Source organism: Pinus tabuliformis, chromosome 4_2 (assembly GCF_031772625.1).
Source record: "Pinus tabuliformis cultivar Carrire ecotype Pingquan chromosome 4_2, CPIR1, whole genome shotgun sequence".
Lineage (NCBI taxonomy): Eukaryota > Viridiplantae > Streptophyta > Pinopsida > Pinales > Pinaceae > Pinus > Pinus tabuliformis.
Genome location: NC_142304.1, coordinates 294751111 through 294763128, shown reverse-complemented (window position 1 = coordinate 294763128; position 12018 = coordinate 294751111).

Genomic DNA, 12018 nt, shown 5'->3' with positions numbered 1-12018 from the left:
AATCCATAGCACATAAGCATAAATAAATAGTCCCCAAAATTAACTCCATCTCCATGAGTCCAACATTCATGGCACTCCCAACCATCATGTAATGCACATAGGTACATATGTACATATGCACATTCACATACGAAAATCAGTTAAATACTTCTTCACAAGTCTCTGCAGTGACCTTGAAATCTTATATTCCCCAAAAGTTCACAAGGGACCCTTTTTAACTCACATGTACACATATATATGTCAAGGAGCTTGAGGGAATTCCCCCTCCTCCTTCTTGGCATCCTGCATTGTTGATGTGTGTCCATGTGGCTCATAGGGACTATTTTATTTATTCTCATGCCTATGGGGATAGTCCATTTTCCGATTTCCTTCCCCATAGTTCCAACAGGAGATTATCTTCTCCTCATTCTCAGCCTCACACGGCCTCTTCTTGCTTTTACCATCCTTTCTTTTGGAGGATTCAACCTGGTATGTCCTTTCTCACTACCATCTTTGCAACTCAGTATTCCACCCAACCAATTCTTGTTGCTTCATAGTGAGTTTTCTAAGTTCTTCCCTGCAGATCTTTAACTCATCTCCCAAGTCCTTGAGCTTAAACTCCATACTTCTGAAGGTTCTCTTCTCTTAGAGGAATCTCCTTCATTCTCGTTTTCAATGGGCTTGGTCTATATCTTGTTGCACAATTCCATGATACCTATTTCCTTCCTCTTCCACTGAGTCTTGCTATTTGCCGCCATATACACTTAGCTATTAGTTCATAAAGTAAATTAATGACACATATGTTAGTTGTCATATTTTACCATATTAGGCCAAGTATGTAATCCTACATTTGTGACACATCCTTAATCATCAATCCACATATCATAAACCAGGACATCAGCTGTCACATACATAAGGATGTTTTCAAAACTTAGCAACACTTGTGTATTAATATTATTCATGATTATTATTATGCCATAGCTACAATTAGAGTTCAATTTTTGACCACACTAACAACATCATTTAAAATCATTCTGTCTGTTGAAGCCACACTACTATTTTTAATCAACTTTTAAACATGAGAAGAATTTGGCCTTCTTGTTAAGATCAACAACAGCCATGGAATCTACAAATTCAAAGGATCAGTTAGAAAAATATTATATTGTATTAATATATATCATACTTGTATTTATCATGTTCACACAGATGCATTATAAGGTCTGCATGCAGTCAAATTAGCACATTTCGTAACATTGTCCCAGTTAGCATGCACTATGCTCATGCGATTGTTCCATAACTAACAATTATCTTTGTTTCTATAACAAATACATGCAACCATGTAGTTATCATCCACTTGGCCTTCTACAAGTTGCACAACATCATACCTTTAATCTATTAAGGCACTATATCATATACAAGCCATTAGATGTTCCCATCCAATTATCATATATATATATATATGAAATCAATATTAGCAACCATGTTATGTAACACAAGTAATCACGGAATGATGTGAGCATTCACATGCACATACATCTTGATTAGCTAGCATACACATAAATACAAAATTTCATAAGTATACATAATGCAAACAACACAGGGAGTTTTCCTAAGGTTCCTTGCATCATATTAATAGTCTCATACATATTCTGCCAAGCATGCAAAGGCTCGTCATATGACCAACAAAGATGATACACTAAAGCAATCATATACTCAACCATGCCACACAGGCACCCATATACTTAAGTTTGTATGGTATCAATGGCTTTTCTCTAGTAAACAAATTATCACTTGGGCAATTTTTACAGAAGAATTGACAGCACATTATGAGGATACAAAAAGCAACACTTTTTTTAGCCAATTGATAAGTCTCAAACAAAAGGGTTCAATAATGGAGCACATTGAGGAGTTCCAAAAATTGAACATAAGGGTAAAAAATATTCCAGAGGAGCATAGGATTGATGTGTTCATAGGGTCTTTAAAGGATAATATCTAACATGATGTTCGCGTATGGGAACTTGATTCATTAGAGAAGGCATTCAGGTTAGCAAGAAAAATGGAAAGCAAAATTATGGCAACCAGGAAGCATACCACTCACAACTATAAAGATGGAAGTGTTGTTGTCCCTAGTCTTCCACAACCTATAAGGTTGACACCACAACAATTGGAAGAAAAAAGAGCAAAAGGGCTTTGTTACAGTTGTAATAGCAAATACACTAAAGGTCATAAGTGTGCTGAGAAGAAATTATTCTACTTAGATTGCGAAGAGGAAGAAGAAAAGGAGCAAGAAAGGTCAAAAGAAAAGGATATACTCCAGGAACAAAGCCTAGATAAAGAAGAAATGAATCCGACCATATCTTGTAATGCATTGGCTGGAATTACCACTCCTCAAACCATCAAGATAAAAGGACAAATCAAGAAGAAAAAGGTAATAGTATTGATTGATTCAGGAAGTACCCACAATTTTCTTTATTGTAAGGTAGCAAAAGAATTGAATTGCTTCTTATATCCAGCACCAAAGTGTCAAGTGATGGTTGCAAATGGAGGAACAATAAATTGCTCTGGAAATTGCCATAATATCAAGCTATCAATGGGAGAATATGTATTGACTAGCCCAATGCTTTCCATTCCAATGGGAGGTGTTGATGTTCTACTAGGAGTCCAATGGCTACAATCCTTGGGTACAATAGCTTTTAATTTTCAAGAACTTTTCATGAAATTTTCTGTGGAAGGAAAGGAACTTGAATTAAGGGGTATTGCAGGGAAACCAGGAAAGATAATCAACTCTAACGGTATGACAAAGCTCCTAAAAAAGGAACAAAGGGGTGTAATTGCACAATTATGTTCGCTAGATGTTTCCACATTGGAATCATCTATTTCTCCAGATCTCCATAAAGTCTTGAACAATCATTCCAAGGTATTTGAGACTCCCAAAGGTCTCCCACCTATTCGTGATCATGATCATGCTATTCATCTGATTCCAGGAAGTGTTCCTCCAAACATCAGGCCGTACAGATATCCATATGCCCAAAAGAGTGAAATTGAATGTATGGTTTGTAGGAATTTACAGGGTAAGTTCCTCAGAAAGAACACCAAAAGGACACCGCTCTCAACCAGATCACAGATCAATACACCAGTATTTTTGACGTGGTTAAAACCCTCAAAGAGGGAAACAGTCCACGGCCTGTCCCAACGTGGGTACTACAGACAATTTATTAATCAAAGAATGAAAATTTACATAAGCTTCTCTCATGCACGAATTACCCGAACAATGACCCTCCATGCGCTTTAAATAGAACTCATGGACCAATCGGGTGTTAAGCCACGGATCAAGTGTCGGTAATACCGAGGTGAGAGTGAACCGTCGGATCACTACATATCGTGACCGTCGGATTGTAAGTTACAAAATGTACAATGGTAAAGAAACACACTTTACCTAACTCTATACCTAACTCTATACTAGACCAAGTTGAACTTAACTATTTCCTATGTGTCGGAATATCCTAACATCCCCCCTTAAGAACAACTTGGGATAGGATTGAAGGATTTACAAATATGACACAATAGGAGAAGGAAGGAGGCACTAGAGCCTATCCCCCCTTAGTGACAACTTCCTGAACTCCAAGCATATATCGAAGTTTGGTGAACTTCGCCTCTGTGAGAGCCTTTGTGAAGATGTCTGCAACCTGATCATCTGTTGAACAATATTGCATTTCAAGAACATGGTCATGAATGAGCTTTCTGATGAAGTGCATGTGTAGTTCAATGTGTTTGCTGCGCTGATGCTGGACTGGATCTTTGCATAGCTAAATGGCACTTTGATTATCACACCAAAGTGTGGTCGGATGCTGCTGCTCAAAGCCAAACTCTGATAGGATCTGACGAAGCCACAAGGCTTCCTTACTAGCTTCCACGGCACCACGATACTCTGCTTCTGCTGACGAAAGAGAAATGGCAGCCTGTTTCTTACAAGCCCATGTAAGAGGTCCTGAACCAAGAGTGAAAACATAACCGCCAGTAGACTTCCGATCATCAGGGTCACCAGCCCAATCAGAATTAGTGAAACCAACTAATAGAGGAGCTGCTTTGGCACTGTAATGAATCCCAAACTGTATTGTACCTCGAACATAACGAAGTATTCTTTTGGCTGCTTTCCAATGACTTTCACGGGGGTTTTGCATAAAACGAGCAACAAGGCCAACAGCAAAGGAAAGATCAGGACGAGTATGGGTTAGATACAAGAGTTTTCCTACAAGTTGACGGTATAAGGTAGCATCAACTTCAGGAGAAGTACAAGAGACTGAAAGTTTGACTCCAGACTAAAAGGGAGAAGGGGCTGGCTTACAGTCTTCCATGTGAAAATGACGAAGAATATCACAAGCATACTTGGACTGGGAAAGGGAAATACCCTCCTTGGATTGCAAGACTTGAAGACTGAGAAAATAGTGTAAGTGTCCTAAGTCTGTCATTTCAAATTTCTTTTTAAGGCTGGACTTCACATGGTTGATAAGGTTGGGATCACTACCAGTAAGGATAAGATCATCAACATAAAGAACAAGGATGATAAGAGAGTTGCCCACTTTCTTGGTGTAGACAGTATTGTCAGAATGACACCTAGAAAAGCCAGATTCTAAAAGAAAGCTATCCATTTTGGCATACCAAGCCCGAGGAGCTTGCTTGAGACCATAGAGAGATTTCTTAAGTCGACATACAAGGCTGGAGTCTGTTTGGATGAAGCCAATGGGTTGTTCCATATAGATTTCTTCCTGCAAATCCCCATGCAAGAAGGCAGATTTAACATCCATCTGATGGACTTCCCATTTTAAAGAGGCAGCAAGGGAAAGAACAAGGCGGATAGAGTTCATTTTGGCAACAAGGGAGAAGGTTTCAGTGTAGTCAATGCCTTCAACCTGTGAAAAGCCCTTAGCAACAAGACGAGCTTTATGTTTATCAACTTTCCCATCTGGTCCATACTTGGTTCTGTAAACCCATTTACATCTAACAAGTTTGCGTCCCTTTGGTAGAGGAACAAGATCCCATGTATCATTTGTCATCAATGAATGATATTCTTCATTCATAGCTGCTTCCCAATGTGGATGGCCTGAAGCTTCTGCAAAAGTGTCAGGATCATGATTTACTGGAGCTTGAGCCAGTAAAGAAGAGGCTCTTTCAAACTGAGAACGTGTACGTCGCTGATCTGTAGGATCACCAGCAAGATCACCTGCTGCATCCCGAGTAGCACGGACCCATCTTGGAAGTTGAGGATCCTGAGAAGGTGGGGGAGGATTATCATCCTCACTTTCATCATCTGAAGAAGAAATGTTTTCAAAAGTAGAAGAGATAGGAAGAGGTGGCACATCCGCCGGACTAGGCTCGCAGGCCGATTTATTTTCATCAAATTTTACATCTCTTCTAATGATAACATTTTTGGACTTAAATGGAATAAGTCTATAACCTTTTACATCTTCAGAATATCCAACAAAAGTACATTTCTCACTCTTAGGTTCTAAAGCTTTATGCTTTTCATTTGGAATATGGGCCCATGCTTCACTTCCAAAAACACGAAAGTGACTTACATCTGGTTTAATGGAACTCCAAGCTTCTTCTGGAGTGATATTCTGTAGAACCTTAGTAGGAGTGCGATTGATTATATAATTTGCACAATTAATTGCTTTGGCCCAAAAACTAAGACAGAGTCTTTTAGATTGCAGCATACAATTAGCCATTTCCTTTAAGGTGTGATTTTTCCTTTCAGCTACACCATTTTGTTGTGGAGTGTATGGAACAGTATGTTGCATTTGAATTCCATTTTCGGTGCAAAAGTTGATGAATGTGTTTTTAACATATTCTCCACCATTATCAGTTCTTAGCTTAAGAATTTGATGTCCAGATTGTTTTTCAACAAAGGCTTTGAAGGCCAAAAATGTGTTAAATACTTCGCTCTTGAGTTTTAAGAAGTATACCCAAGTGCATCTGGAGAAATCATCAATGAAAGTTAAGAAATACTTGCAGCCAGAGAATGAAGCAACAGGAAGTGGACCACATAAATCACTGTGCACAAGCTGTAAAGGGGCTGAGGCGTGCCAAGAGGCACGTTTGTCAAAACTGTCCCGATGATGTTTTCCAAGTACACATCCGGAACAAACACCATCTCTGCAAGATACCATAGGAAGACCTGTCACCATATTTTCTTTACATAGATACTGAAGGGAGCGATAGTTTAAGTGACCAAATCGCTCATGCCAAAGTTTGCTCACTTCATCATTATGAGCAACAAATACTGAGGGAAGATTTGATGACCCAAAGTTGTGAAACTTATACAACCTTGTGGAATCATCAGCAATACCAGTAGCTAGAATCTGTTTAGGATCTCTTAGATCCTTGATTACAACATCATGAGGTGAAAATTCAACAATTTTACCTTCACCTGAATGAGTTATCTGATATACAGATAGAAGGTTGCAGGATAAGGTTGGAACACATAATACATCATTAAACTGACCATTGTCTAGATGAACAGTTCCAGTCCCTACAACATTAAGAGATCTATCATCACCAACATATATATTTTTGGTGTTACAATCATTTAAAGAAGAAAACATGGCTTGGTTTTTGGCCATGTGATAAGAGGCTCCAGAATCAATGAGCCACTCATGAGAAGGAGAAGAAGAAGATACATTTAATGCATAACCAGACTGAGATGATTGACAACGACATGCAGAAAGTGCCATTCCGGAAGTTGAAGTTGAAGTATGCTCCACATGGATGTTATGTTTCTTCATTGCGGCTTCCAAGGCTTCCATCTTCTTAAAGCATTTAGATTCTAAGTGGCCATCTCGATTACAAAAATTACAATGTCTATCAATCTTCTTCCATTTGTTTTTATTGGTCTTATCATTTTGCTAAAATGATCTTTCATTTTGAGGCTGAGGACCATTCTTTTTAGGATATGACTTCTTAGGATTCTTTGAATTTGGTTGCTGCTGGGCGGCTAACGCTTTCGTGGAAGAGTTTCCAAGATTAAGAAGACCAAGGTGTAAGAGTTTTTCATGTTCTCTTATTAAGGAATCACAAAAGGAGTCAAAGGAAGGGGCCTTGTAGTCTTTTCCTTGACAAATGAAAGCTTCCCTTGTAGAATGGAAAGTGGAAACAAATACAGAGTAGGCTGGTCCCAACTTAGTAAGGATGGAATAAATAAGGTTACCATCTTCTTTCTTAACTTTAACACCTTCCAAGAGATATCTAAGGGTCTTGAATTTGGACAAGAAATCTTCAATGCAAGAAAAATTATTAGGATCCAAAGTAAGCAACTCATTTTCAAGTTGATGGGCTCTAATTTCATTTTTAATCCCAAAAACTTTAGCGAGTTTTTCCAATGCTTCATGAGGAGTCTCAAGTTCTGCAATATGGAATCTAAGATCAGGAGAAATAGACATCCCTATCAAACCACGTGCTTGATCTTGTCTATTTTCCCATTTTGCAGCCTTGTCTTCATCTTTTGGTTTCTTCTCTTGGTCTGTGGCTATTCTGAAGAGACCTTTACTTCTAAGTAAATCTTCCATGTAGGCTACCCATTGGAAGTAGTTAGTGCTGTCAAGAATGACTTGGCATGGAATTTCCATTTTTTTTTTTTAAACTGAAGCTGAAGATGCTGAAAGTAAGTGTTCCAATGGATAGATCTCGAAAAATTAGGCTGTTTTAAAAAAAACGGCTCTGAAAAAGGCTTCCGGATGAAGAAATTATGGCTTTTTGAAAAAAAATTGTTGAAGTTGCCGGCAAAGTGCGTGAATGTGCGGGAATGAAAAAATCCACCCCCACAAAATGGAGACTTGAACCCAAGACCTCTACTCTCTTAAAATAGCTTTGAACCAATTGATCTATACAAAAAATTTGAGAGAGAGAGAGAGGGGGGGGCCTTGGTTTGCGTGCTTGCCTTGAGAAAGCTCTTTTTCCCTACAAAACACAAAACACAAAACCCAACACGAATATGCAAAGAAAAACGAATCTTGCGGCTCGAAGTTAGCTTTAGCCAAAAAACTAGATATTTTTTAAAAAAAAACTCAAAGTTAGCTTTGGCCGAAAAACTAAGTATTTTTCTCAATGTTTCTGATTTTCCGAAATCATACTAAGGTGCAGGGAAAAGAGCATACGCATGAGAAAAATCCTTCCTTTCTGTTTCTGATTTGCCCAGATCACACAGAGTCGCAGGGCAAAGAGCATACGCAGAAATGAAAGGTATAGATCCGGTTAAAAAAAAGGCTAAATAAACCGAAACCGAAATAAACAGAGAGAAAATAACAGTAAACTGCAAAAACACTGTATACCTCCCAATCTGAAAAATGACGCAGCTAGGGCTACCGGAAACCTTTTCGCATGAAACGAAAGGGGTTCCTCACTGGAACAGATGCTCCGAACGCAACAGAGCAGTCCTCTCGGCCCGAAAGCAGTCAGAAACAGCAGATCTAGGAAACGACAGCCGCATGCAGTTCTACCGGCTTCAGATTTGGATCACCAACGGACGCGGCCCTCAAATAGCTCTGATACCATGTAGAAATTTACAGGGTAAGTTCCTCAGAAAGAACACCAAAAGGACACCGCTCACAACCAGATCATAGATCAATACACCAGTATTTTTGACGTGGTTAAAACCCTCAAAGAGGGAAACAGTCCACGGCCTGTCCCAACGTGGGTACTACAGGCAATTTATTAATCAAAGAATGAAAATTTACATAAGCTTCTCTCATGCATGGATTACCCGAACAATGACCCTCCATGCGCTTTAAATAGAACTCATGGACCAATCGGGTGTCAAGCCACGGATCAAGTGTCGGTAATACCGAGGTGAGAGTGAACCGTCGGATCACTACATATCATGACCGTCGGATTGTAAGTTACAAAATGTACAACGGTAAAGAAACACACTTTACCTAACTCTATACCTAACTCTATACTAGACCAAGTTGAACTTAACTATTTCCTATGTGTCGGAATATCCTAACATGGTTGCAGAAATGCTAGAGGTTGGTATAATTCAACCGAGTCAAAGTTCTTTCTCTGCTCCAGTAGTATTAGTTCACAAGAAGGATGGATCATGGCGCATGTGTCCGGATTATAGGGAGCTCAACAAGCTCACTATTAAAGATAAGTTTCCCATTCCTGTCATTGATGAATTACTGGATGAATTGCATGGATCAATTTACTTCACCAAGTTGGATCTTCGTTCAGGATATCATCAAATCAGAATGAAGACTGAAGACATTCTGAAAACAACATTTAGAACTCATGAGGGTCATTATGAATTTTTGGTCATGCCTTTTGGCCTTACCAATGCACCTTCAACATTTCAAGGTTTGATGAATTCCATTTTCAAACCATTCCTTAGAAAATTTGTGTTAGTATTTTTTGATGATATACTAATCTACAGCAAGTCTTGGAAGGATCATGTTGAACATGTTGACAGGGTGCTACAACTATTGGAGGAGAAACAATTATATGCAAAAAGATCCAAATGTTTCTTTGGAGTACAAGAGGTGGAATATCTGGTTCATATTGTATCTCATGAAGGAGTTAAGGTAGACCCTAGAAAAATTAAAGCCATTAAGGAATGGAAAATCCCCACATCCATAAAGCATCTGCGAGGATTTCTCGGGTTGACAGGGTATTATCGCAAGTTTGTTAAGAATTATGGGAGAATAGCAGCACCTCTAACAACAATATTGAAGAAAGATGCATTTTCATGGCCTCCATAAGCAACAAAGGCCTTCGAACATCTTAAAGAGGCAATGTGCCAAGCACCGGTCTTAGCTACACCAGACTTCACAAAAACCTTTATTGTGGAATGCGATGCTTCAGGAAATGGAATTGGTGCTATTTTAATGCAAGATGAAAGACCCATTGCTTTTGAAATTCGTCCAATCAAGGTAAAGACCCATTGCTTTTTACACAAAGCTATTTATGAGAAGGAAATGTTGGCAATACTCCATGCACTTAAGAAATGGCGACCCTACCTAATGGGAAGACACTTCAAGGTAAAAACAGATCATGATAGCCTTAAATACTTTTTAGAACAAAGATTATCCTTTGAAGAGCAACAAAAGTGGGTCACAAAGATGTTGGGTTATGACTTTGAAATCATCTACAAAAAAGGGAAGAAAAATGTGGTGGCAGATGCGCTCTCAAGAAAGGATGAGGATGTGGAAGCATTGTTGTGCACCATTTCTATTATCCAACCAGATTGGATAAACGAAGCAAGGGAGGAATGGAAGAATGACGAAGAAGTGTGGGCACTTATTCGAAATTTACAACAAGATTCTAGTACGTCTGATACATTTAGCTGGCAAAATGATTATTTATGGTACAAAGATCGCTTATACCTCTGTAAGAATTCCCAACTAAAACAAAAGATTCTTATGGAATTGCACACTTCTCCCTTAGGAGGGCACTCAGGATTTTTAAAAACTTACCACAGGGTTAAGAAGGAATTTTTTTGGGATGGCCTTAAATCGGATATTCAAAAGTTTGTGGCGGAATGTTTGGTTTACCAACAAAATAAAGTTGAAACAATTAAGACCCCGGGTCTATTACAACCTTTATCCATTCCAAGCCAACATTGGGAGGAGGTTTCAATGGATTTTATCACAGGTTTACCCAAGTTTGAGGGAAAGAGTGTCATCATGGTGGTAGTTGACAGACTTACCAAGTATGCACACTTTTGTGCATTATCACATCCATCTAAAGCCAGTACAGTATCTACTGCATTTATGGAAAAAATTCAAAAGCTACATGGAAACCCAAAGATTATTGTAAGTGACAGAGATCCCATTTTCACTGGAAATTTTTGGACAGAATTATTTTCTTGTCTTGGTACTCAGTTAGCTCATAGCTCATCTTATCATCCTCAATCTGATGGGAAAACTGAGATAGTAAACAAATGTTTGGAAGGATATCTCCGTTGCTTTGTATCTGATAAACAGACATAATGGGTCAAATGGTTGCCTCTGGCTGAATGGTGGTATAACACTTCCTTCCATACATCAACAAAAATGACCCCATTTATGGCACTTTATGGATATTAGCCACCATCCATCACATCATATTTAAGAGAAAATTCTAAGGTTCAAGCAGTGGAACATCACATCGAACATCAACAACAAGTCCTCCAATTCTTAAAGGATAACCTCATGTTGGCACAGAATAGAATGAAACAACAGGCAGATCAACATCGCAGCGAAAGAAGTTTTGATGTAGGTGATTGGGTATTCCTACGGCTACAACCATATAAGAAAATGTCCCTCAAGCAAGCTAAGAAGGATAATAAATTATCACCAAAGTATTATGGTCCGTACAAGGTGTTGCAAAAGACTGGTACTATGGCATACAAATTGGAGCTTCCTGCAGCTTCTTGATTGCACCCAGTTTTCCATGTTTCATGTTTAAAGAAGGTTATAGGCGACAAGCTCCCAGTTCAAACAATATTGCCAGAACTTGACGAGGAAGGAAAAATTATATTGGAACCGGAAGCAGTCACAGAAACAAGAACTTAACAGCTACGAAATCGATCAATTTCGGAGTATCTTATCAAGTGGAAGAACTTATCCGCTGAAGATTCCACATGGGAGGATGAGAATTTTATACAGAAGCATCCAGAACTACTCAAGCGTTGAGGACAACACTTTTTTGAAGGAGAGGGGCATGTTGGGTCCCTATAATACTAGTGATTACCCCATTAATATTGTAGTTGCATCCCTTATTAATATTGTTGTGCCCCTATTATCCCCATATTGTTATTACTGTGCCCCATAGAATCCCTCTATTGTTATTTTTGTGGCTTTATATTATTATTGTTAGGTCGGCTGGGTTATATTGTGACTCCTTAGACTCCTATATATAGAAAGGAGGTTTTGTCATTTGAATCATCCAAGAATTGTTCATTTATGTAATGTAAAGGAGGTTGCCCCCTCAAAGAGGCTAAATTCTAAGGCGTTGATCTATCTTTTCTATCTTTTCTTGAGTTGGTTTCATAACAGCATGTAATACAAC